The sequence below is a fragment of the Phymastichus coffea genome, unplaced genomic scaffold, assembly GCF_024137745.1.
Source record: "Phymastichus coffea isolate CEN01 unplaced genomic scaffold, Cenicafe_Pcof_1.1 PCOF00010, whole genome shotgun sequence".
NCBI classification, from domain to species: Eukaryota; Metazoa; Arthropoda; class Insecta; order Hymenoptera; family Eulophidae; genus Phymastichus; species Phymastichus coffea.
In genome coordinates, this window is record NW_026706821.1 from 1,638,125 (window position 1) to 1,662,005 (window position 23,881).

The following is a 23,881-nucleotide window of genomic DNA, read 5'->3' on the forward strand; positions in this document are numbered from 1 at the left end:
CTACATTAATGTTGTCGCCTTCAAAGTAGTCCCCTTCGGATACAATACACTTATGCCAACGCTTTTTCCAATCCTCGAAACACTTTTGAAACTCGATCTTTGTAATAGCTTTTAGCTCTTTCAGCGATTCGCTTTTAATGTCATCTATGCTTGTAAAACGACGGCTTTTTAATGTTATCTTTATTTTTGGAAATAGAAAAAAGTTACATGGAGCCATATCTGGCGAATATGGAGGCTGAGGCATCGTTACAGTTTCGTTTTTGGCCAAAAATTCACGAACAAGCAATGAAGTGTGAGCAGGCGCATTATCGTGGTGCAAAAGCCATGAATTGTTTTGCCACAAATCCGGGCGTTTTTTTCGGATTGCTTCACGCAAACGACGTTGAACTTGTAGGTAGTACTGCTTATTGATTGTTTGACCTTGTGGCAAGAATTCATAATGCACTATGCCATTAAAATCGAAGAACACAGTGAGCATAACCTTCACATTCGACCGCACTTGTCGAGCCTTTTTCGGTCTTGGCGATCCAGAATGCCTCCACTGGGACGATTGAGCCTTAGTTTCGACATCATATCCGTAAACCCATGTTTCGTCACCTGTTATAACACGTTTTAGTAGTTCTGCATCGTTATTGACTTCATTTAGCGACTCCTGAGCAACTTCCATTCGCCGCTGTTTTTGTTTGAAATTCAACAATTTTGGAACGAATTTTGCTGCCACACGTTTCATACCCAAAACATTCGAAAAAATTTGATGGCATGAGCCAACTGATATGCCAACATCATCAGCGACTTCTCTGATTGTGATTCGGCGATCGTTCATAACCATTTCTTTCACTTTTTTCACGTTTTCATCGGTTGTTGATGTGCTTGGGCGTCCGGGTCGTTCGTCATCTTCAACGTTTTCGTGGCCATCTTGGAAACGCTTATACCACTCATAAATCCTTGCTTTACTCATAGCAGACTCACTATATGCCTTTGTTAACATTTGACAAACTTTACTACACTTTATTTCATTTTTTACGCAAAATTTAATACAAATTCTTTGATCTATTTTTTTTCACAAACGAAAATCGCCGAGCTCGAAAAACACGTCTAACGTTAGCGGCTGCCACTTAAAAAGTAAGCAATGAATATTGCTGAAAATTTTATCGTACTTCAGGGGCATGTGTACCAACATAATAAATAAAAATTTTATACAAGCGGACTCTCCAAACCCGCGAAATTTAAAAATTCTCGTTACTTTTTGAACACACCTCGTATATCTTTACTAAAATGCTTTAAAGCTATGGTTCAAATTTCGTGATCGTTCAGAGTTTCAAAGCCGATAAATTAATTATTGAAATTAACATGTGATCTTATGAGGAAATGTACTTTTTATCGTTTATTAAAGCTTTCAAAAATGAAAAAATTCCGAAAAAAGGAGTTGTGTAAAAAATGATTCTACATCCATATCCGTTTTCAAAATTATCAATCAGAACCTGGTTTGATCGTAATTAAATAATTTCTACCGCAAAATGATGAGTGACGTCAGTGAATAGGAGATACGGGAACGTCGTATCTAACCTGCGCTCCCCGATTCAAATGTGTGTGCTTGAGTGACGCATGCTTTAAAATATACAACTGTTTGGCTTGATTACAATTACTTAGAAAAAGACTATTAATAAAAAAACAGTAACAAATTGAATAAAATCTGTATTTATTGCAACAATTCTTATAAAAAAAAATTAGAAACAGTAATTAAAAAATATTTTCCGAAGTAACAGTCTCCAAGTAATCACTCAACTTGCGAATTATTTTCTTATTCTTAGTGACTTGTCCATTCGATAATAACTGATACAAACCATCAAATTTGTTTGCTTTATCGTTTTCTTCTATCATAGTGCAAATAATATCAGCAGCTATTATTTTTTTTATCATAATAAGAGACAAACAATTTTCATAAATTTTAAAAGATTGTAATTTAGGTAAATTAATTTTTTTATCAGCTTGTAGTTTTTTTTCTCTTCTTTTTTTGTTATGGCAGCCCAAGTTAGAATTAATTTTTTCAATTGTTTGTCAGTAACTTTGAAATGTGATAAAATATTATACAATATTTTAACATCTTCAACAGCATTATGTGCATTTTTAAAACTAATTTTACAACTCTCAGCAAGTTTTTCCAATTTGTTTACTCCTTTACCTTTTTCTTTATTACGTCTTGACAATATCGGTAAAGTATCACAGAACCCCTCAACAACCGACATAAGACGATCCAACATAAATACTTTATTAATAGCGAGAATAAGTCTTGGATAATCAAATTTACAATTGTGTGCTGTTAGTACACATTTTTTTTTCAACTTATACAGGAACTCATAGAATGCAATGATACCTTCTGTAAGTGAAACTGTTTTAACTACTTGACCGTTCAGTTCCAAATGATTATTTATGAGACGTAATCCATTTACAGCACTTGCTGCTTCTATTAAAGCTTGTGTTGGTTGTATGTATATCGAGAATTCAAACTCATGATATTTTGCCGCTATCTGCAAAATGTCCGCAGTTTTACTAAAGCCATTTGTTTCTAAATCAAACAAAACTATTATAGATTCACAATCATCAGCAAGATTGGCTAAAGGTACATATGTATCAAGTGTCTCAAGAAGCTGGCCATCAGTTTCATAGGTACACCCTTCGCTGAGTTCCGTTTTCTTTTTCAATTGTAATTTTCGCTTTTTTAAAAATAGTCTTCGCCTCTTAAATTTAGTAGTTTGCGACTTCATGTATCTTTTTTTTTTAATTCTATCACAGTTTATTCCATAGTTTCCTGTATTTTTGCCCGGCGAACAGTTCAGTTTTTCATTCAGTGCACAGACATAGTTTTTGCCTTCATTCCTTTGTAGAACAGCACATGCGACTTTTGCATGAGCCGATGCAGACGTACCATAAACTCTACTTTTTGGAGCCTTACTAACTATTGAAGCATTCATATTTTCGTTTGGATTCGTAGATGCACCTGCAGAATATTGGTGACTATTATTAGCTAAATTATCGAAGAGTTCTTCAAGTTTATCAAAGAGATTTGAATTAGTGAAACTTTCTCCAATTACTGTATGTCTATATTTACTGGGGTTTTTACTATACTGATACCACGAACCACAATTTCTATGCATATTAAAAATATGGTACAGGATGTTTCGTATAGCATCAGCCATACGTTCAGACTCGCCCTCATTTTGTGAAATACAATAATTGAAACATTTTTGAATATACTTAATACTTTCAGTATTAAGTTCTTTGAAGTTTTTTTCTAATTTATAAAGTGCACTTACGACTCCCTTACTTGTATGATTTTTATCAGCTTGCTTCACTATTACATAATCTAAAGAATTGCGCATAGCGGCGATCGCGCTGCTATCGTTATCTGTGATAATTATTCCTATTTCTACATTGCAACTAGACAGTATACTATTTTCTTTGGTCAGCTGGACTGCAGCATAAGGCTCCATAGCCTTGGCTGTACCATAAAAATTTAATCTACAATAATGATCATCTTTACTTATTCCTAAATCACACTGTCTGCATTTTCTATTCAACACTGCAGTAGAGATAACTTTCTTGGGAAACCTTCCTAACATTGTCGCGGTTCCTGATGGCTAATGACTATCATATGATCTCCCTGAACCTTTAGTGAGCCAGCCCATATCTAATGATGCACCTATACGTACTACATGTGAATCATTAATTGAATATATAGGAATGGTAGTAGGAGCATCAGGAAATATGAATGATTGATCTAGGTGTGGAAGCCTGAAGAAAAATCATTATTATATTTCAATTTATTTCTGTTTTTTATTATTCACATTATTTCAATTATTTATACTTCAACGATTAGAAGTAACATATAACAAAACTGATTATATATACAATTCATTATTTTAACATTATTTTGCATGATTCACGTTGACTCAAAGCTCCATGAGAAAATTCATAAAAAGTTTATCAAAATTTATTAGCAATTTGATTATCTTACAAAGAAAAAAAAAGTGTAATAAATCTAAAACTAATTACGAAAAATCATAAAAAATAGATCAAAATATATCTCAGCAATTTGATTGTTGCATTAAAAAAATGTAAACCTTCATTGGCAATTATGTACAATTTGAGAGATAAATATTGCAGTTAAATACTCTATTCGTTGAAATACATCTGTGCGTAAATGAAGTATTATTGATAATTGATAATGTCAAAGAAACCTACAGAGTTTTTTTTACTATTTCAATATTATCAATAGTCATTTGCCTCTCTACAGCAACTGCTCGTAAGCAACTTTCATATGCCTCTTGTTCAGCACCTAACCCAACTTCATTTTCGTGGACTTTGAACGATTGCCAATTGCATGATGGAATATTTAATCCGGCAAATAATTTTGTCATATGTGTGTGACCCATACCAGCATTTAAACAGCCTGAAAAAAAATTGTTTTAATAACCAATACACTACATACTTTAAATTTTATTTACATGTAAAGTACTGTACAAACCTGCAACAGCTTTTGTGTTTACATCATAATGATGTACTTTACCAGGCACTTCATGTGTTTTATCAGTACTAACTGCAGTAACAAATTCACATGATCGACATTTTACAAAGAATGTTGAAGCTAAACTAATTTTTTTTTCATGTACATAGTCTAGTAAAGATAAAATGGAATTACACTGTGAACAAAACAACTGGCGTGCCATAGTTTCACAATGAATAATTCTACGACCATCAATTTTATAAACTGTCGTTGATAATTTGGATTCTGTAGTACATTCATGAAGGTTGTTTTTCTGCACTTTTTTTATATTTTTTCCAATATTGACTTGTTTGCATCGTTGGTCATAAACTTTCTTTGAGACCCTTTTACCTTTCCAAAACCATTTGTTTGAATTATTAGCATCATTTGCACTCATTTTCTCTGGCTTCAACAATAACACACTATCTTAGGGCAACATATGAGAGCCAGCATATGTGCGACGTTGCCAAACTTACGCTTGCTACTATGTGAGTCAGTGAAAAGTCAAGGCGTTCTCTCAACTAACTAGTTGCGTACCCACCGTACTCCCTTAACTTTGTTTATGACGTAGTGACAAAAAGTAATCTAGTGACGACACGTCAGGAGAATAGGGTGACCACTCAATAGTTCCTTTGCGTCTAATCACTCGTCTTGGAAATATTTTATGCCAATAATTTCGTTCACTTCTTGCATAATGAAGGGGAGCCCCATCTTGTGGAAAGTAAATGATGTTAAAATTATCGTCAACAATTTCATTTATTACAGGTACAATTTGATTCCTCGTCATTGATTTATACTTTTTTCCTGTCAAATTCCCTTCTATGAAAAATGGTCCTACTATTCTATTATTTATTATAATCTCACCATATTACGCAATCGTCTCATCATCAAAATGCTTATTCGTTCACGTTTAGTAAGGCGATTCATTTTCAGATGATAAAAAGGAAACTAAGAATGAAACGGATAATAGAAAACAGAATCAACCCTTTGATAGACCAAATTCAGAATAAAAAAATTGAGAACCTTCAAGACCAAAAATTGTACGAGAGAAAGTATTCAAAATCTTGATAAACTTTTTTCATATGTCAACGAGTAAGGATACACATTCAACTACAAATAATTAGTTTAAGATGGAAATACCGGTTGTATTGATTATTGAGCTTTTTCTTCTTAGAATTTTTATTATTGTGGCCAAAAGCTTGTACAATAGGATTTTCGGGGTGGCTGCAAAAGCAAATTCAGTGATCCACTAATTTACGCCATGATAAAACATCCCATATAATAAAGATTGAAAATTTAAATGCGATGCAAATCAATGTAACCATTACCCAGCAGATTTTTTGGGACGCTGCACATGCATCAGGGGTCAGGATTTCAACAAGGTATCGCTGATAGGGTTACCTTTACATTTTTATATTTCATATTTTTGCAACTTTCAAAATTTTTATTATTTGAATATTTGACATTTTTGCGGAGCATCGCAAATTTTGAAAACTTTTGTAGATGTTCGAAAACTTGCTTTTATCCAAATTATTGCATATTTTCATTTTTTTCAACTTTATAAATTTTTATTTGTAGATTTTGCATATTACGCACATATACGAAAATTTACACATATTTGCGGTTTTCTTCAAACTAACGTTGAAGGTCATGCTCATCAAAATTTAAAAACAAATACCTTGACCTTTTCGAAAACCCAACCTGGAAATTTTCTGTGGAAATGAGGGCGTTATAGGGGGAAGGGGTAAAAGTGGGGTTTGGGCGTTTATCTATAAGAGAAATTTCTCGATCTTTCGACTGCCGTTGTCAAAACTAGGGGTTTCCATTTTAAAAAGTTGGCCATGAAATAACCTTGAAGGTCATGATCAAGGTCCAACTCAAGGTCACCACCAGGTGTCCGTATTGATCTTCAAAACTTTTATGTTTAAAGTTTTTATCTAGCATCCTTATTATCCGAGATATTTAGGTTTTCGATAGCATTAAAGGGATAATATTTCACTGAACCGATAAATAAAATGTATAATCTCCTAAATCCTCAAATTATACAGTCTAAATCTCCATATTCTGAACTTTGTAGTCCTAAATATTGAACTCACAAGTATTGGGTCTATTTAGAACTTAATTGAAAGTTTGTAACGCTAAAAAACTTGATGCAATCAAATCGATCCTTAAAATTAAACATACGCATACACATTGTTTCGTGTTGTCCTCCTCTTCCCCGTGCACAAAAAGCGGCCCTCAAAATCAGTGCCGCTACCCGTGGCCACCGGGACTTTCACTCGTTCGGAACCCGGGGTGGATTCACCCTGAGAAGGGATTACCACTTGAGGTAAATCTAGGTTTTTTTGTACATATTCATATTTTTTGTTTTGTTCCGTTGTGCTAAAGGTCCCTCGTGGTCGCTACTCCACGGCCCCTGAGGTCCCCCCTCCTCTACCCTGCGTGTTTAGTGTTCTCCCCTGTAGAGTGTGCGTGATTGTGAGTGCCCATAGTGGCAAAACCGGGCTTCTTTCACGGAGGGAACTCGATATAGAGGGATCCCCTTCATTCGCTTTCGAGCGGCTCCATTTATAGGGGTTCCCGGCATTCGCTCTTTCGGTAAGCCTCGTTTATAGGGTCGCCGAGCATTCATTCATCCCGATTTGCCAAGAGGCGTGTGTGTGTAAGTGTTTGTGTAATGTGTGAGTGTAGGTATAAGTGATTGATGGTTGGGCACATCGGCAGAATACCATTATCTTTTGCGTCATTTGTGCGCCATGTCTTCCTTTTGGCCGTGTCCGTTATAAAGTTGCTGCTCAGAGCATTGACGTGACGGACAACTTTTCCACCCGGCACGGTCGGTGGACGTTGAATGCTAGCATTTGCCCAGTGAGGTGTAACCACTCACTCGACCAGCCCGGCTGGTTGATTATTATTATTATTATTATTATTATTATTATATTATGAGATATTATTATTGTGTAACGGGTGGTAAATCATACAAACGGAGAATCTAATAATGCAAAAGTTTCTCGGTTCAGAGTTAACCGCCATTCTGTTAATTACGTATGAGAATACGTTTATTCAACTTTTTAACTGTCACTAGCTTCAACTTCAAAAAAATCCCTCGAATGAACTCACCTTAAGTCACCTGACTGATGACTTTTGTCCCTTGTATTTTGTAAAAGGGCTGTTGTTTACTTCCCACAATCTCCTAGACAAAATCGGTTCAAATTCTGGGAATCGGATTTAACAATGAGCAAGGAGCAAAATATCGCCAGGTGGTGAAATATCCTAAAACCTTTTTATTGTATTAATTACACAGTCTTTACATGAGCCGATATCTTTCGTTCGCGTATTGGTGTACAATATAATCCGAGGAGAGAGAGAGAGGAAGTATAATTATACGCGGACTAACGTTAGGTACGACTATCGAAAGGGCTATTCAGGGCATGTATCAAATTATTCACGCGGTACAAGCTAAGATGAATATTACGGATACTAATAGGTGCATCTACCCTGAGTTGCGGTTACGGTGATTAGCCGTAACCGAGCGAACCAATTTTCTGTCGCCGAATATTCCGGGTCAAGCTGCTGCAGTTGTCGATAATGGGCGCGTCCTTCTGAATTCCTCTGCTGCCTCGATACTGGTATTGTCTTCGTGTATTTGTGCTTTTTCCTTCTCGGCTCACTTTCAATAATGGCAGTCTTTTGTCCCAATATACGGCCTCACATGCCGACGAATCAGATTATACTGTTCGTGCGCTTCATCTATCTAAAACCCTCACGCGCGCCCCCTCTCTCCTCTAATCGCTCGCTTTCGTACGTCGAGTGCTACTAGTCGATATTTATAATCGATTACCGTTGCAATCATTATGATATTATTATAAGATATTATTATTATTATTAACATTATTATTAATAAAGTATTAATAATCCATAAATATAGCGTGAAAAATCTTCAAGCTTAAAAATGGTGAAATTACGAATATATAATCAATCGAAATATAAAAATAGAACCCTGAAAAAAAGAGAAAAATGATTATATGTTATATGTCACTAGTGAATAATTGCAATATTTTTAATAAAATTAATATTCACTATTTCTTGAAAATTGTGTGTATATATTGGTTAAACCCTTTGATGGTAACTATCTCGATAGAGCAATAAACTATATTTTTATCCACATTCAAAGATAATTGATGTAATCGAATTATCCGGTATGTAAATAATAATTCTACGTATTATAGACAATCTGCAAATAAAAACTATATTTTTTAATTATTATTGAACAAAGTATTACCAATCCATTCGAAATGAGCAATATACGTTATTAAAATTATGCTATGAAGACTTAAGTAAGATAAAATAAAATTATAAGTTATAATAGATAGAGTACTATTGTGACGTCGGTTGACGCAACATATACGAGGGTCGTTTGAAAAGTCCGTGCAAAGTCAGAGAGATGGCGCTACTAGTGCGTATCAAGGTTATTTTCAGTTAGTAGCATATCTTGGAAGAGTACACACCACGTTTCAGCCAGATCGGCCAATTACTTTGCGTTTTACATTCATTTTAATCAAAGAAATCGAGTGGTTGTAAAAAAATGGACGAAAAAGAATTTCGCGTATTGATTAAACTGCAAGAGTGGGCAGCCACCGTGCACCTTGGGCTGGTCTCTGCTAATTTTTCTGGGTTCTTTCTCGGTAAAGAAAGCCGGCGCTGACTTTCACAGACCGAAGTTCGCTCTGGTTGGGGATATTGATACAAATAATCGGACACATTCATTCAATTATACTACATATGGCGATCTCATTTATTAACGCCTTTTCACAAATATCGCTACAAGATTTACTTCACCGCGGTGAGCGCGCTCACTCAACCATCCGCGACCAGAGTTCGCGGGATCACGCGAGCGAAATCGCTCAGTGTGCGCGATAAATTTTCAAAATACGCTAATGTCTGTAATCGAGCGAGATCTGGCGCGAGAGAGATTAACTGGCTTTGGACCCACCGGATGCCGACGGTCCGTCGACAGAGAGGCGACGCAGCGCCGGCGAAAGCGTAGTCCCGCAGGAAACGGTGCCCTGGCGACGATGGAAACCGCTTCAGGAGGGGCCGCAGCACGGCCTTTGCCTCGTAGATGGCGAATGGTCGCTGCGTGTACTGGCTCTGCTTCGGACAATTGGCTTTCTGGCAAACGTGGCAGTTGCACCGATGGCAGTCCTTTCTTTCTGTCCAAAATCTCGCTTCGTCCAGTCTTCTCCTAGGCGGCCCTAATTACTCGAGTGCTCGCGCCTAACTGCCCTTCCTCTCTCTTAATTTCTCTCGCCGTCAAAAATCAGTCAAAATCGCTCTCTCTCTCTCGCTCTTCTCGCTCTCACTCGCAGTCACGGCGACACCTCGCCGATCGTCGCGCGCTCCTCTCTCCACATCCTGCAACGACACAAGTATGTAGTCACTATATAGCATACACTTGGTCGCTCCGTTCACGCGAGGAGAATGCCGCACACAGGGCTAGCGAACATCGCTATAACCCTGTCACAAAACATTACTTTTTCAAAGGCAAAACACCTCAGGAGATTAAACAGAAGCTTGATAAACATTATGGTGATTGTGCACCTTCGATTAGAATGGTTTATAAGTGGTTTCAAAATTTTCGGAGTGGCCATATGAGCACAAAAGGCGCTGAACGTTTTGGACGCCCTGTTGAGGTTAGCACTTCAGAAATCATTGATAAAATCCATGATATGGTGATGGCTGACAGAAGAGTGAAGGTGCGTGAGATTGCTAGTACTGTAGGCATCTCGAGCGAACGGGTACATAATATTTTGCACCAACATTTGGACATGAAAAAGCTATCCGCTAGATGGGTGCCGCGATTGTTCAGGATTGACCAAAAACGACATCGTGTGAAGTGTTGTAAGAATGGTTTGCAGCTGTTCCAGAAAAATCCGTAAGACTTTAAGCGTCGTTTCATCACTGTAGATGAAACATGGATACATCACTACACTCCTGAGACCAAAGAACAGTTTGAACAATGGGTTACCAAAGTGGAATCTGCTCCGAAAAAGGCAAAGACTATTCCTTCGGTTGGTAAGGTAATGGCGACTGTCGTTTGGGATTCGCAAGGAATAATCTGCATCGACTATCTGGAAAAGGGTAAAACCATTACAGGCTAATATTATTCATCGTTATTGGATCGTTTGAAAACCGAGTTGCCAGAGAAACGTCTACGATTGGCCTACAAAAAAGTCCTCTTCCACCACGACAATGCGCCAGCTCACGCTCGTTTCACATCCCCCCTATTCTCCAGACTTGACTCCGTCGGACTACTATTTGTTCCCTAATATGAAAAAATGGCTGGCGGGGAAAAGATTTTATTCAAACGAGGAGGTGATTGCAGAAACGAATGCCTATTTTACAGACTTGGACAAATCCTGTTATTTGGGAAGGAATTAGCAAACTAGAGTAGCGTTGGATGAAGAAGCCTAAAAGGAGACTATGTTGAAAAATAAACTGATTTATTAAAAAAAATCAAGCAGTTTTTATTTTTGCACGGACTTTTCAAACGACCCTCGTATCTCAGGCACACTTTTTGGTCTATCCTTTCGGACAATAACCGGGACGTGCGTTACCACTATCGCGGGAAATTCTCTTTTCTGCGACGGAGGATTGAAGCTTTACTATACCACACGCTTGGCAATATAGTTGTGCTTCGCGTTATTTTACCACACACTTGGCAATAAAATAACGCAACAGGGAGCCTATCTATTATACATTTGACCACACGCTTGGCAATCAAGTCTAACTATATATATATATATATTGTGACGGTAAACGTCTTATTAGCGCTAACAGCCTAATCATGTGGCTGCCTGCGAGGGCAGCACCTACCGGTTGGGAAAACTGTGTAATGAGGGAATTCGGCACGAGACGAGACGGAACGCGCGCGTATGAAAATGAACCAGTCGAGGATTAGCTATCGATATCTCAGCTGCTGCTAGTGACAAAAGAGAATTTTCACCGAGTTTTCTAGAGTGCCGAGACGAACTGATTAGAGCAGAGATAAGCTGTGCCTTCGCCTGATGGAGACGAAGGCGTGTGAGCGTGTGTGAGTGTGAGGTTTCGCCATCGACGGCGAAATCGAAAGTGAGAACCGCCTGGTCACGGCAGCGGACTTCCCCGACATTTGTTGCGAACTTTTTCTTTTTCGTTCACCATACGACTGCCAATAATGTAAGCTGGCCAGCTTAATATAAAATTGCCGATAAATAATCTCTCGTACTCCATAAGAAGCGTGCACCCGGCGAAGAAAGAGCGGCGAGTGATCCGACACTGCATGTTATTGTCGCACGCGTGCTTTGTAAACATAAACACGCGGGCCGAAAATATCGTAGAAATAAGAGGTAATAAATGTGATGTTGACCGAAATTCTGATATTATTATTTCGTGTTAGTAGATAGTTGGTTGACTGACACCCGTTCCCTCCTGCTCTCCGATTTTCGAATTTGAACGTTTAGGTAATCCCGCGCGCTCTTCGATGCGATCGCGCGCATAATTAAATAAACGGATATCAACCCCGTTACAATATATATATATATATATATAGTTATATATAATTATATATAGTTATATATAATTATATATAGTTATATATGTAATTTTCTACGATGTTCGCAATCTGGCTATTCCGGATGGCACGTTCGTAAACTCACTTTGATTATTATACATGGTCCACTTCCAAACATCCGAAAATTGCCAGATGCGCGAGATGAAAATTGTCGTTCACGAAACAATTTTCGTTTCTCAGCTGTACGCGATTTATAATCTTAATTTACGAGCTAAACATGTGGCCAGTTTTTTTTGTTCTCTTTTCCAATACAATACATTACTAGATGTTAGGACCTACATATGTTCACAAGACAAATGTAACTTATATAACAATAGATTCCATGACAGATTAAAAAATTTCATTTATAATGAAATACAATGTACATCCATCGAAACCTTCAACAAAATTATTAAAATGGCAAATGAATTCCAAGATTGTTATAAACAATATTTAGACTCACATAAACAGAAAAAAGACGATGTTAATACGCCCTTCCGCAAAGGCTTCATACCAATAAAATTTGTAAAAGCTTCTCACGCCAAATTTGAATCTACAATAGCAAATGACAAAATAAAGTATAAACCAATTGAAACTGTTTTTGACGTAATAGACAAAATAACTGAAGATAATAACAACAAAATAATTTCAAATAAACCAGCATCAGCTCCTAGTAATCCAATTCAATAACCAAATTGTTATAGGATCACTTACGGAGACATCAATTACGTAGGAAATAACAACTATACCAGATTAAAGTGGTATCATAAATTATAAGTCCTCGAAGACTTTTTACTCAATTGCAATATCCGACATATATATAATAGATTATGTGCTATTGTAAAACTGTAAGTCCAAAGGTTAACAAATACTAAAATATGCGAAGAATGTAACAGATAAGAAATACAGATTTAGTGAATCCAAAGGTCTAGAGGTTCTAAATGAGTAAAAAGTATTTGAAGACTATGTAACAGATTTAATACACTGCTACCTATTTTAAAGGGGAAGGCAAGAGAGGCACTTTCGCTCTAAATGCAATCGGAAAAGTAGGCGAGTAAATAAACCACATTTATTAATTACAGTTTCAAAATGACAAAATAGTATTATTACATTACAATCAAATGCGCACTTAAACTAATCAAAACTAAACTTATTAATTGAACATCTATTATATTATACACGTTTATTAGACAATAAACGCGACTTATTTTAATATAAAAATCCACACGAAATAGCCGGTGAGTGAACGCCTGGCTACTTAACCTTTACAGTAAATCATGCGATACACAATAGCGATAAAGGGTCAAACAAAGGTAGCCGGCGAGTGATCGCCAGGTTACCTATAAGTTCGCGCGGCTGTACATCACTGCAAGAGAGAGAAAAATCCAGGAGAGAAAGAGATGACCTTTTATTTTCTCCTCGATGATTTCCGTGAGGCGAAGGTGACAACGGAAGAGCAGGCCTATCGCCAGACTTCTCGCTGTTGACGCTGTTGCCTGCGTAGGTGGTGCCTATCTTAGCCTAAGTCGATGTCGCCTCTTTATTAAAAATTTCGAATTCCAGTATCCACACATCCATATCGCTGCTCTACCTGTAATATTGTATATTCAGGTTGGTTCCTTAAGGTCATTAAACTTTTCGCTAACGATGACGATGTCGGACTAATCTGTTTTGTACAGTCTTGTAGTGATTAAGACATATTTGATGTAGCTTGGCTATTTTTGTGGGACACTCCTACTCCTTGCCGTCTGTTCGTCTCCTTATTTTCTGGACAGCCAACCGCTTTGTAACCCACTGTGTCGCATCGGTAAAATTGTTTCCATCGTTGACCGTGCCCTTACAGTTTGTCGCAATGTGTCCCGTTTTGTAGACTACACTACCCCCACAGTAGACTACAATTTTCATTTTCGAACGAAATCAAATATTGTAGATTGAGCAGACACAAACAAACGATAGAAACTCCATTGAAACGGTATTTTGAAATTCAAGTAATTCTAAATAGAGGAAAAGTAGTCTGGTTCATTGAAAATAAATATTTAACCTTGATGTCGACGGTCAAAGTTGTAGTTTTTTTAAAAATAACGGTTTTTTGTCAATTTAACTATAGATAGAATTTTTTTTTAAATGTAACTCGACATACTTGTTCCTCTCGGAAAAAGAATGAAAAATATTAAAACAAATTTTTTTTCCCTTCAGTGTTTATAGTTTATAATAAGGGTCAAATCGTCTACTTACTTAATATTGGTTTATTAATTTTTTTTGCGTTTGCCTATTGATGTACATGGGCTCTGGAGAATAGTCTCCTGGTGACTCTGTTTAAGATGTGTGATACTTTCAAGGACGATCAAAAGTTAATAATACTCAGGAAAATATCGATTAGCAACATCTTTTGTATAAAATCATATTCTGCAATTATATCAAAATCGACATATCCCTAGTGCAATTCAAACTTCTCACGAAAAAGTATTTATCCTAAGAATGACCTCACCAACACTAATTCATATTATCAAAATCACAAACACGTGCGCGCACGTACGTACGCACGGGTATCACAACATTTTATATATGTACTCGTCTGCTGCGAAACACATGGCTACATTAATAAAAAAGTAACCAAAACATTCCCAAGCAAAGACAAATTCGCGGACAACATATACAATAACTTCAGTTGATGCTCGACACAAAACTACACCAAAAAACCATGAAAATGTTTTTCATTGAACCAAAGATTTCTTTTCAGGAAACTTTGAAAGTTTTTTTTCTTGTGTTTATTAGAATTTTTTTTTCTTGTTTAAAACTGTGAGTTGAAAAAAACGCATCGAAAACCTAGTTTTGTCAGAATGCTATCACGATTTATTGATGCTAATAGTATATCAAGCCGAACCAAAATCGTTGTATAGGCGTAATATAAAGAGAAGGTAAAAATAATGTAATATTTTTAAACCAATAAAACGCTCAAGAGATCTACTTTACTATGTGTGAATAATTGAATTTATTTAATGTTTACATCATTTATAGGCGGTATTTCTTCCTCATAGAGATTTATTTCCTCATTTACTCAAAAAATAGTCATTTTGTCTTCAAACGATAACTCAATTAATTTTAATTGTATCAATCTCAACTTGGAACCAAATATTGATACCAAATGAACGTTTTTGTTAATGTAGAAATGAAGTTAAAGTCATGGGAATATTTTTTTTGTGTTATTGCATATACGTATTGTATATCATAACTTTTTAGTTTTTTGAAGTTGGGAAAAATGACATTGTTATAGATAAAACAATGAGTGATGATTGATTCTTTTCAAGATAACGTGTATTTTCTTTAAATATCTGCATTTTATTTCACGTTGATTTAATCAACAATATATTTTTTCTAATAATCATTAAATATTTGCGAGCAAAGTGCCAATAGATTGTAACGGTCCTATCTATGAGCTAGTTGATTATGTTACTGAATCACCGCAACCCGTCAAACGCATCTATCTGTTTACTCAAATCAGCACATTAAACGGCGCCACCTCACCGATTATTTGATTGTATTAGTACAAGAGTCTAATTTCATAACCAAAATAAGAAGCGTGACGTTACAAAGTAATCGATATAATGATTTTTGTTTGTAACGGAGAATTCCGGCCGTACCCGTCTGGGTTGCTCGCGGCCGTCCGCACAAATTATTTATTCGGGGATTCGGGAAGCAAAAGACGTTCCCACGACTGAATAACGCGTCGAGCATAAACACGTTAAGCGCACAGATTCGAAGTCGGGATGAGGAGTGATACGGCGGCGAATAAACACAACAGCGGATTAACACTAATCCTTTAATCGTCAACAATGAGTTACAAGACAGCGATCTCGGACTTACACACTACGAGCGGTACAATAACAAGCGCGAACGCGAAGGTGAATCGGTGGCTGGTCAGCCTGCCGATTCCCTTATTAAAACTAAATATTACAACAAAAGCCCGACAAACTACTTTCCGCCATTAAACTACCAACGGGATAGCCAGCAGGTCTGCCGTACTACCACCCATAAGCTGGCGCCCAAACATGCAAGAGAGAGAGATAAGAGGAAAACACGGCACCGACCTCGACCTTCAGCCTCTCCGACGGCTGGAGCGCTCTGCACCGTGACGTCACTGGTGTGCCCCCTCGCTGGCCGTCTCGCTGATATCTTCTTTTGCCGTCGCTATCTTCCTCCTCGCTCGTTCTCTCGTTTGTTCTACGATGCTGCTCTCCCAATCCGGAACTCGCTCGTTGATTGCTGCTGCTGTTGTCTCCGCCTCCTCCCTGTTGCTCGGTGCTGCAGCACGTCCAAACTGCACGCGCGCGCACCCGCGCACCTCGCCGGTTACCAACACGCACCGGTGCCGGGTATCTTTCGGGACATGGCTGGGCGCGACCCAGCCTCACACTTAAATACTCGTCCGCGCACCGGGCGTGTCTCCGAAAACGAAAAGGCGTCGACGAGGTCGCGGGGCCAACTTCGGAAAACCGTAACCTTCGGTTTGATCCGCGCGCGCGACTTCCTCTACCCAAAGCCTAGCAGAGACTCTCTGATTTTCCGCGGCGATCAGCAATTCGAGCGCTCTCTCTCTCTCTCTCTCTCTTTCTTTCTTCTTCTGCGCCATCTGCGTCGCTCCAGCAGTCAGCTCAGCCCGTGTTCAGCACCTCGTAAACAAAAGGTCCAAGCGTGAGTGTGTGTGCCAAACGTACACACTCTCAGCCCGGCGCGGCGCACGGACATTTGCGAGAGCTAACGGACGAGATCGGCCTAGCCGAGATTCTCCGTCACATGTTATTTAAGAAAAATATGTTACTTAGAGATAATTTTGATATAACAAAGCATTTCTTATATAGATTTTAGTACGTAGATTTAGAATACAGTCATACAAATTGCGTTTAATTATTAAATAATAATGAATTTTAATGTTATGAAATGTTATGAATAAATAAACAATTAATAATTTATTTAAACAATATGTTGTATATAGAACGAAAGCGTTAATTTTATACTTAATAATGACAACTTTATAATTTATAAATCTTAGACAATTAATCTAATAATTGCATTATAAGATTTGTGACGGGGTAGATAACCGTCTTTTTATTTATGCGCGCGATCGCATCGAAGAGCGCGCGGGATTATCTCAACGTTTAAAATCGTAAACCAGAGAGCAGGAGGGAACGGTATCGGTCAACCAACTTTCTACTAGCGCGAAATAATAACATCAAAATTACAGTCAATATCACATGCGAAATCGTTTATTTCCTCTTATCTCTACAATGAGTGTATGCGTTGTTCACACTTTTCCGTTTTGAGGGTGGCACAACGTAATCAAACATTACCACCCCTCTCTCTGGGCGCCAATAGGTTGGCATAGCTCACTGTCTTTCACTCCTTCGCTTTCAAATACTTTGGAGATCCGGAAGTCAAGTTTGCTACGACATCCCTGACGCACACAGTGAGTCGGAGCCTTTTTAATCTAAGGCGGCGACCTCCTCGAAAGGAATACCGATCTTTTCAAAGTTCGACGCTCAGGAAGAGCGGAACTAAAGGCTTGACCCTCGGTTTGGGCGCGACGGGACTCAAGTTGCCCCAACGTCTACCGCGTCGGAAGCACGCGGCGTACAAATCTTATGAGATTTTCTTGACCTGGTACCACTGCTCCGCAGAGGCCAACACAAATTGGGATGTCAGAAGAGGAACCCAGCGAGGACAGCCAGAGGAAATTCCTAAGACGATCAACCAGCTAAGCCTCCCCTCCTGGGCTCTCGTTCAAAACATCCCACCCTGCGTACCTGTATTAAGGGATTACTCCCACGACTCACAGGTCCATCGCTTTGACGTACCGTGGCGTGTCTCCCCATTGCGTTTCGGTCATCCCCGCTCACGCTGGTGGGTATCCGTTATTCGAAAAAATTGTTACCTGATTTTCGCCTAAGTCTCGGATTTCGGTTTCTATGGAAGGCTTTTATGACTCGCCGATATTGATCTCTGCTCTTTCGATTGCCTATTGATTTTATTATTAATATTTTCTGACTTGGGTCAAGGGCGTGGTCTCGCCTAGCCGACAAGGCGACTCCCCAGGCAGTTTTCAATATTCGTGCCAGTCATGCCACTCATTCGAATCAATTTCCGAGATCCAGGCTTAAATCAGGCGTTTTAGCGTTCGAAATTAGCGTTCCAATTGTATTTTCTCACACAAAGGTGTCGGGCCTTACTCCAGGAGCTCGAGGCAAAGAACTTTGGGTGGCTGCTATGACCACGGCCGCGACTCTTTACCCACAATAGTGGCACCTACCGATTGCCAGTCGATAGGGGGTAATTTGTTATTTACCCGAATTAAATTCGGATTCCCGGGACCATTGGTCCTCTGCAACTAGTTCCCGGAGCGGTCTCCCGTCCTCTAAGAGGGCGCGCAGTACCACAATCCCGAGAGATTTCCCCTCAAGTGACCCCCGGATTTTGGCTTTTCTGGGCTCGAGTTGAGCTCTTGGGGTGTGGTAGACTCCACGTTGAATGTTTCGGCGTTTACAGGCCGCACCTCACCACGTGTTGTCATGGTCCGAGTTATTTATTTTGTTTGGCCGGTTGGCCTTTTGCCCTAGGGGCAAGCGTTGTGTGTTTTGCCTACTGTTTCTTTACAGTGACAGCGTTTTCAGCTCCACCACGTGAAGGTACACACATCCGCACTTATGATTGCAAGTCTTCGTTCAAATACACATTGCATTCACTTTGGGTCGACTAGCATTAGTTGCTTGTCGAGGGCAATCGGTGACGCATTTTGTACTTCAGCATTTGCATTTGCATATGCCCGTACAGGAAAGAGAAGTTTACGACATCCTCTCCCAAAACAACGAATTGATTGTTTGAGAAGTCTCCATTCTCTGTTGAGGAAGACAACTACTGTCCGCCGCTTTGACAAAAAGATTTTTGCACAAAGTGACCTGGCCAGCCTCGCGGCTGGCCATACGGTGCACTGTGTGCATCATCTATGTTTTTGCTAAGCGGACTATAATCGAGCTTCCTGAGAGCGTCGTGATTGCAACCACCGTCTTATCTCTACAATGTATACTGCCCGCGTGTTTATGTTTACAAAGCACACGCGCGACAATAACATGTAAATGCAGTGTCGGATCGCTCGCCGCTCTTTTTGTTCGCCGAGTTAATACATGCATGCTTCTTATGGAGTACGAGAGATTAATTAATTAAATACATTGCTTCTAGGCACTGGGACAACCAATACATGCGATATAGCTAAGATATTTTTTAGAGATCCATGTACATTTGCAGATGCTTTAGAACTTGTTGTTAAATTAATTTCAAATATAGTCACTATTTTCACTGCATTTAAATGCTAAAAGCTATTGAAATTACATAAAATTAAAATATTTACTTAGGTTATGTATAAATTATAATTTACGTACGTTATACCCATGGGATAAAATGTACCCGAATATAGTACACGAATTTGTGATCCATGACTGAAATTGCTGAGAATTTCCCTCTTCCTGCAGCATATGTACTTCGCTGAAAATGAATTATTGCCGTTATGATAGTGATTGCTATAATTATTCTGAAGAGGACGATTTTTACTTTACTACTGACAACTGATTGTGAATAATAAGTGTGCGTGTATGCAAAAACATCTTTCTTGTAATCTTAAGTGTATCTTATTTAAATGAATTGAGTTTTTTATAAAATCCTTTTTCCCGTATTCATGTTTTTTATCTTACTTTAATAAATAATTTTTTAATTGCAATCAATTCAGTGTTTTCTTCGAAACCAGTATATTATTTTTTTTATTTATGTTTATTAAATAATTTTATTTTCTTACACTGAAAATGAGACAGCAAGATTTAAAGATGATATGAAAAAGTATTGGTAAGGTCGTTCTAAGCCTCAATACTTTTTCGTTGAAAGTTTAAACTGCACTAGGTAATAAGTTGACTTTGATATAATTGTAGAATATCATTTTATACGAAAGATGTTGCAAATTGACATTTTTGAATATCATTGACTTTTGAATGACCTTGAAAGTATCACAAATCTTATATAGAGTCACCAGGATACTACCCTTAAGAACCTACATACATCAATATGCCAACGAAATGAAAAAAATAAACAAACCAATATTAAGTAATGTAACGGGGTAGCTATCCGTTTATTTAATTTATGCGCGCGATCGTATCGAATAGCGCGCGGGATTATCTACACGTTCAAACACGAAAACCGGAAAGCAGGAGGGAACGGGTGTCAGTCAATCAACTATCTACTAATGTGAAATAAATACATCGAAAATACTGTTAATATCACATACGAGATCGTTTATTGCCTCTTAATGCTACACTGTGTTCGGCCCGCGTGTTTATGTTTACATGCCGCGCGCACGACAACAACATGCAGTGTCGGATCGCTCGCCGCTCATTGTTTGCAGAGTTATTACATGCGTCTTTCTTGTCGAGTACGAGAGATTAGTTATAGACAATTTTATCGCGATCGCGAAATTCAGCTGGCCAGCTTACCTTATTATCAGTCGCACGGAGAACGAAAGAAAAAGTTCGTAGACGTGACTAGAGGGAAACTCGCTTCTATGGTCGATCGGCTCTCGCTGTCGATTTCGCCTTCGATGGCGAAACTCCTCACGCTTACATGCACTCATCTATGTCGGGTAATAGCATAGTTTCTGTCTCTCCTTCTTAATTCGTCTCGGCACTCAGAAAAGTTCGGGAAAACGTCAAATGTATTTTTGTTGCACCGCTCTGCGATCGGGTTCTAATCCTCGACTCCTTCGTTTTCATTCGCACGTGTTCCGTCGCATCTCGTACCGAATTCTCTCAATACATTTCGCCCCAACCAGCAGATGCTGCCCTCGCCGGCAACCGCATGGTTGGGCTGTTAGCGCTAATACGACGTTTACCGTCACAGTAAGTAGATGATTTGATCTTTATTATCTCTATAAGGACAGTGAAAAAAAAATTGAAAACGTACTTCTCATTCTTATACCGAAAGGAACAAGTATATGGAGATACTTTTTTGAAAAAAAATTTCTAATCATGGTCAAATCAAAGAAAAAGCCATAATTCTTGAAAAATTGCAACTTTGACCTTCGATGTTAAGGTTAAATATTTAATTTCAATTAACCGGACTATTTTTCTTTTATTTGACATTCCTAGAGCTTCAAAATACCCATGTAATAATTTGCCTACATCTACTCAGTCTCAAGATAATTGATTACGTTCAAAAACGAAAATTTTAGTTCACTGTATATCGGTAGAACCGCAGAGTTGTCTCTCAAAGCCAAATCCTACAATTCATCCAGCCTGTTCTTAGTTTTCCACTTTCTAGCAGATTTTTTGCGACTGCTTTGGGAAGTAGAATACTAACTACTTGTGTACCTGCCTAGAACTCTCTGATTTTTATATTATTCGGAGTTACTACAATTAGACCGGGAATAGCTGCAATGGCTTCTGCAACCCTTGTCATGGTCTCATGCATATCCTCGATGATTAAGATCTTCTTGATTTTCCAGAATTTAACGTCCACAATCCCTCGAAGGATAGATGATGAAACTATTTTCTCCATCTCCGGATATCCTGTACCTACCTAGCATAGTTCAAAAAGCAGTTAACCTGCTTTGGTACGTCTTATTTTGATCATTCTGTCTCCTACTTCCTTAAATTCTAGGGCAGTCTTCACTCTTCGTAGAATGTTGTACGTATAAACTCTTAACTACTGCCATGATCCTGATGACATCGGATCTTGGTGGTTGTGGGACAGTCATCTCATTCATAACTAGCTTGCTTCAGTCTTTCTTTTTGTTTTCTTCTGGTTGCTGCCGTTTCTTCTTTTTCTTTTTAATCCTGATAATTATTTCGATTCAGTTTTAATGTTTCTGTTCCACTATTTTTACTAATTTTTATTTTTTTATATGCGTCTCTTCTGATATTAATGAGCGTTTAGAAATATAGCGGGTGTGTATGTATGTGAAGTAAGAAAGAGACAGTTGCACATCATAAGTGAGATACTAAACGCTGATGTATTATTTTTTTCAGATGTGCTTATTCTCACCTTCATTCTCCGAAAAATCCAAATACTTGGATTTGTTATTCCATAGCACATTTTTCCATTGATCTATAGTCGAATTTCTATGCTTTTTAGCCGATTAAAGTCTTATTATCTTATTTTTTTTACGTCGCAATGATTCATTCACTGTAACATATTTTTTGAGTCTGACGGCGTTTAATATTCTTTTCTTTGCTAGTAATATGGGCTTGTCACAAATAGCATTAATGTCCGCGATGTTTTTGGGAATTGTTAACCACTTGTTCCATTCACAGGTAATGGTCATATTCTTAACTTTGTAAGAAGTAGTTACTTTTGTCCGTCTGGTTTGAAAACAATAATAATAACTGTCCACGTCTTCAAACCTTTTGAGTCTCGAGTACAAATCTTTCCATGAATTTTTTTTTTCTTTTTGTCTATTTCACGATATAATTTTTCTTCATTATGTATTATCAATATACCTCCTACTTTTTCATTTTAAATTTCTTTACATCTATTCATAAAAACCGGATAATATGAATATATACAAAAAAATTTTTATAAATTCATAAAAAAAATGGGTTCAAAACAACTTTTATATGCTCACAGTTCTAGCTTAACTGAATGAAAAAAAAAGAAACAGAAAACTGATGAAAATACAAAACTTAGAAATAAAAATAATATTTACAACAATTATAAACCGAAAATGAGAAGAAAATTCAAGAAATAGTATAAGCATTTCATATGAACACTTATGAACACAGAAAAATACTGTAGTCATATTACGTGTAGCTAACAATTTTACCATCGAATCACCTGAAACATTCTAAGACTGGATTATTATGAGCAAAAAATAACTTTTTTGAAGCAAAATTTTAGGAAAACTTGTTACGTCTCGTGCATCAACTACGAATAGCTAATGAATGAGACGTTCCAATATGTTGACTAGTGGTCGGATATGTCTCACTTATAATAAATATATGTGGAAATGTATGTCTGATAATTGTACTACCTTGATAATCGTAGCCTTTAATTGTTGATAAAATGTAGCAGGCTCTAACTGCTTGTTGAATAAATGTAGCAGGCTCTAACTGCTTGTTGAATTGAATAGGATAGGTTGTTGAATAATACTTGCACGATCTTACTTTGTAACAGTCGCGAGTTTATTAAGTAAAATGATCACCAATTGTCGGACCGGTGTGTACGGAGTTGAGTCTTACAGGTACTTATTGACTGACTGACGGACTACTGACCAACTGCCGAGAGTAATTTGTTCATTGCTTTTTATATCTTTTATAGTTCTTTTCAGGTCAGTATTTCGATATTGTGTGACATTTTGTTTTCGCTGATTATAAATTCTTGCGTTTTGGTGACTTAGTTTCGGAGTGTGTTTCGACAGCTTTTTGCTGTCGTGTGAATAGCTTAGCAGTTTTGAATGTGCATATGTTACAAAAAGGATGCGTCGTAAGGCTTAATTTCGGAGAGTCATTTACCTCGCTTTTAATTAGCTTTTAGCTGACGTGCGAATAGTTTAGTAGCTTTGAATTTCGCAAATGTTTATTTTATAAAAAGGATGCGTCGTAAGACGTAACAAACTATATATTTTCTATACAATACAACATATTTCCAAACTTTTAGGCGGCAGCGTACATAAATATAAATTATAATTACTTTAATATCATACTGCAAATATAACAAAT

General features: G+C 37.7%; 1 protein-coding gene across 1 annotated transcript in view; it reads left to right on the forward strand.

Moving 5' to 3' along the window:
• The window catches only part of LOC131671543 (probable pyruvate dehydrogenase E1 component subunit alpha, mitochondrial), a 284,027-nt gene that overhangs the window by 68,035 nt on the left and 192,111 nt on the right, over window positions 1–23,881 (forward strand). The window lies entirely within an intron of this gene.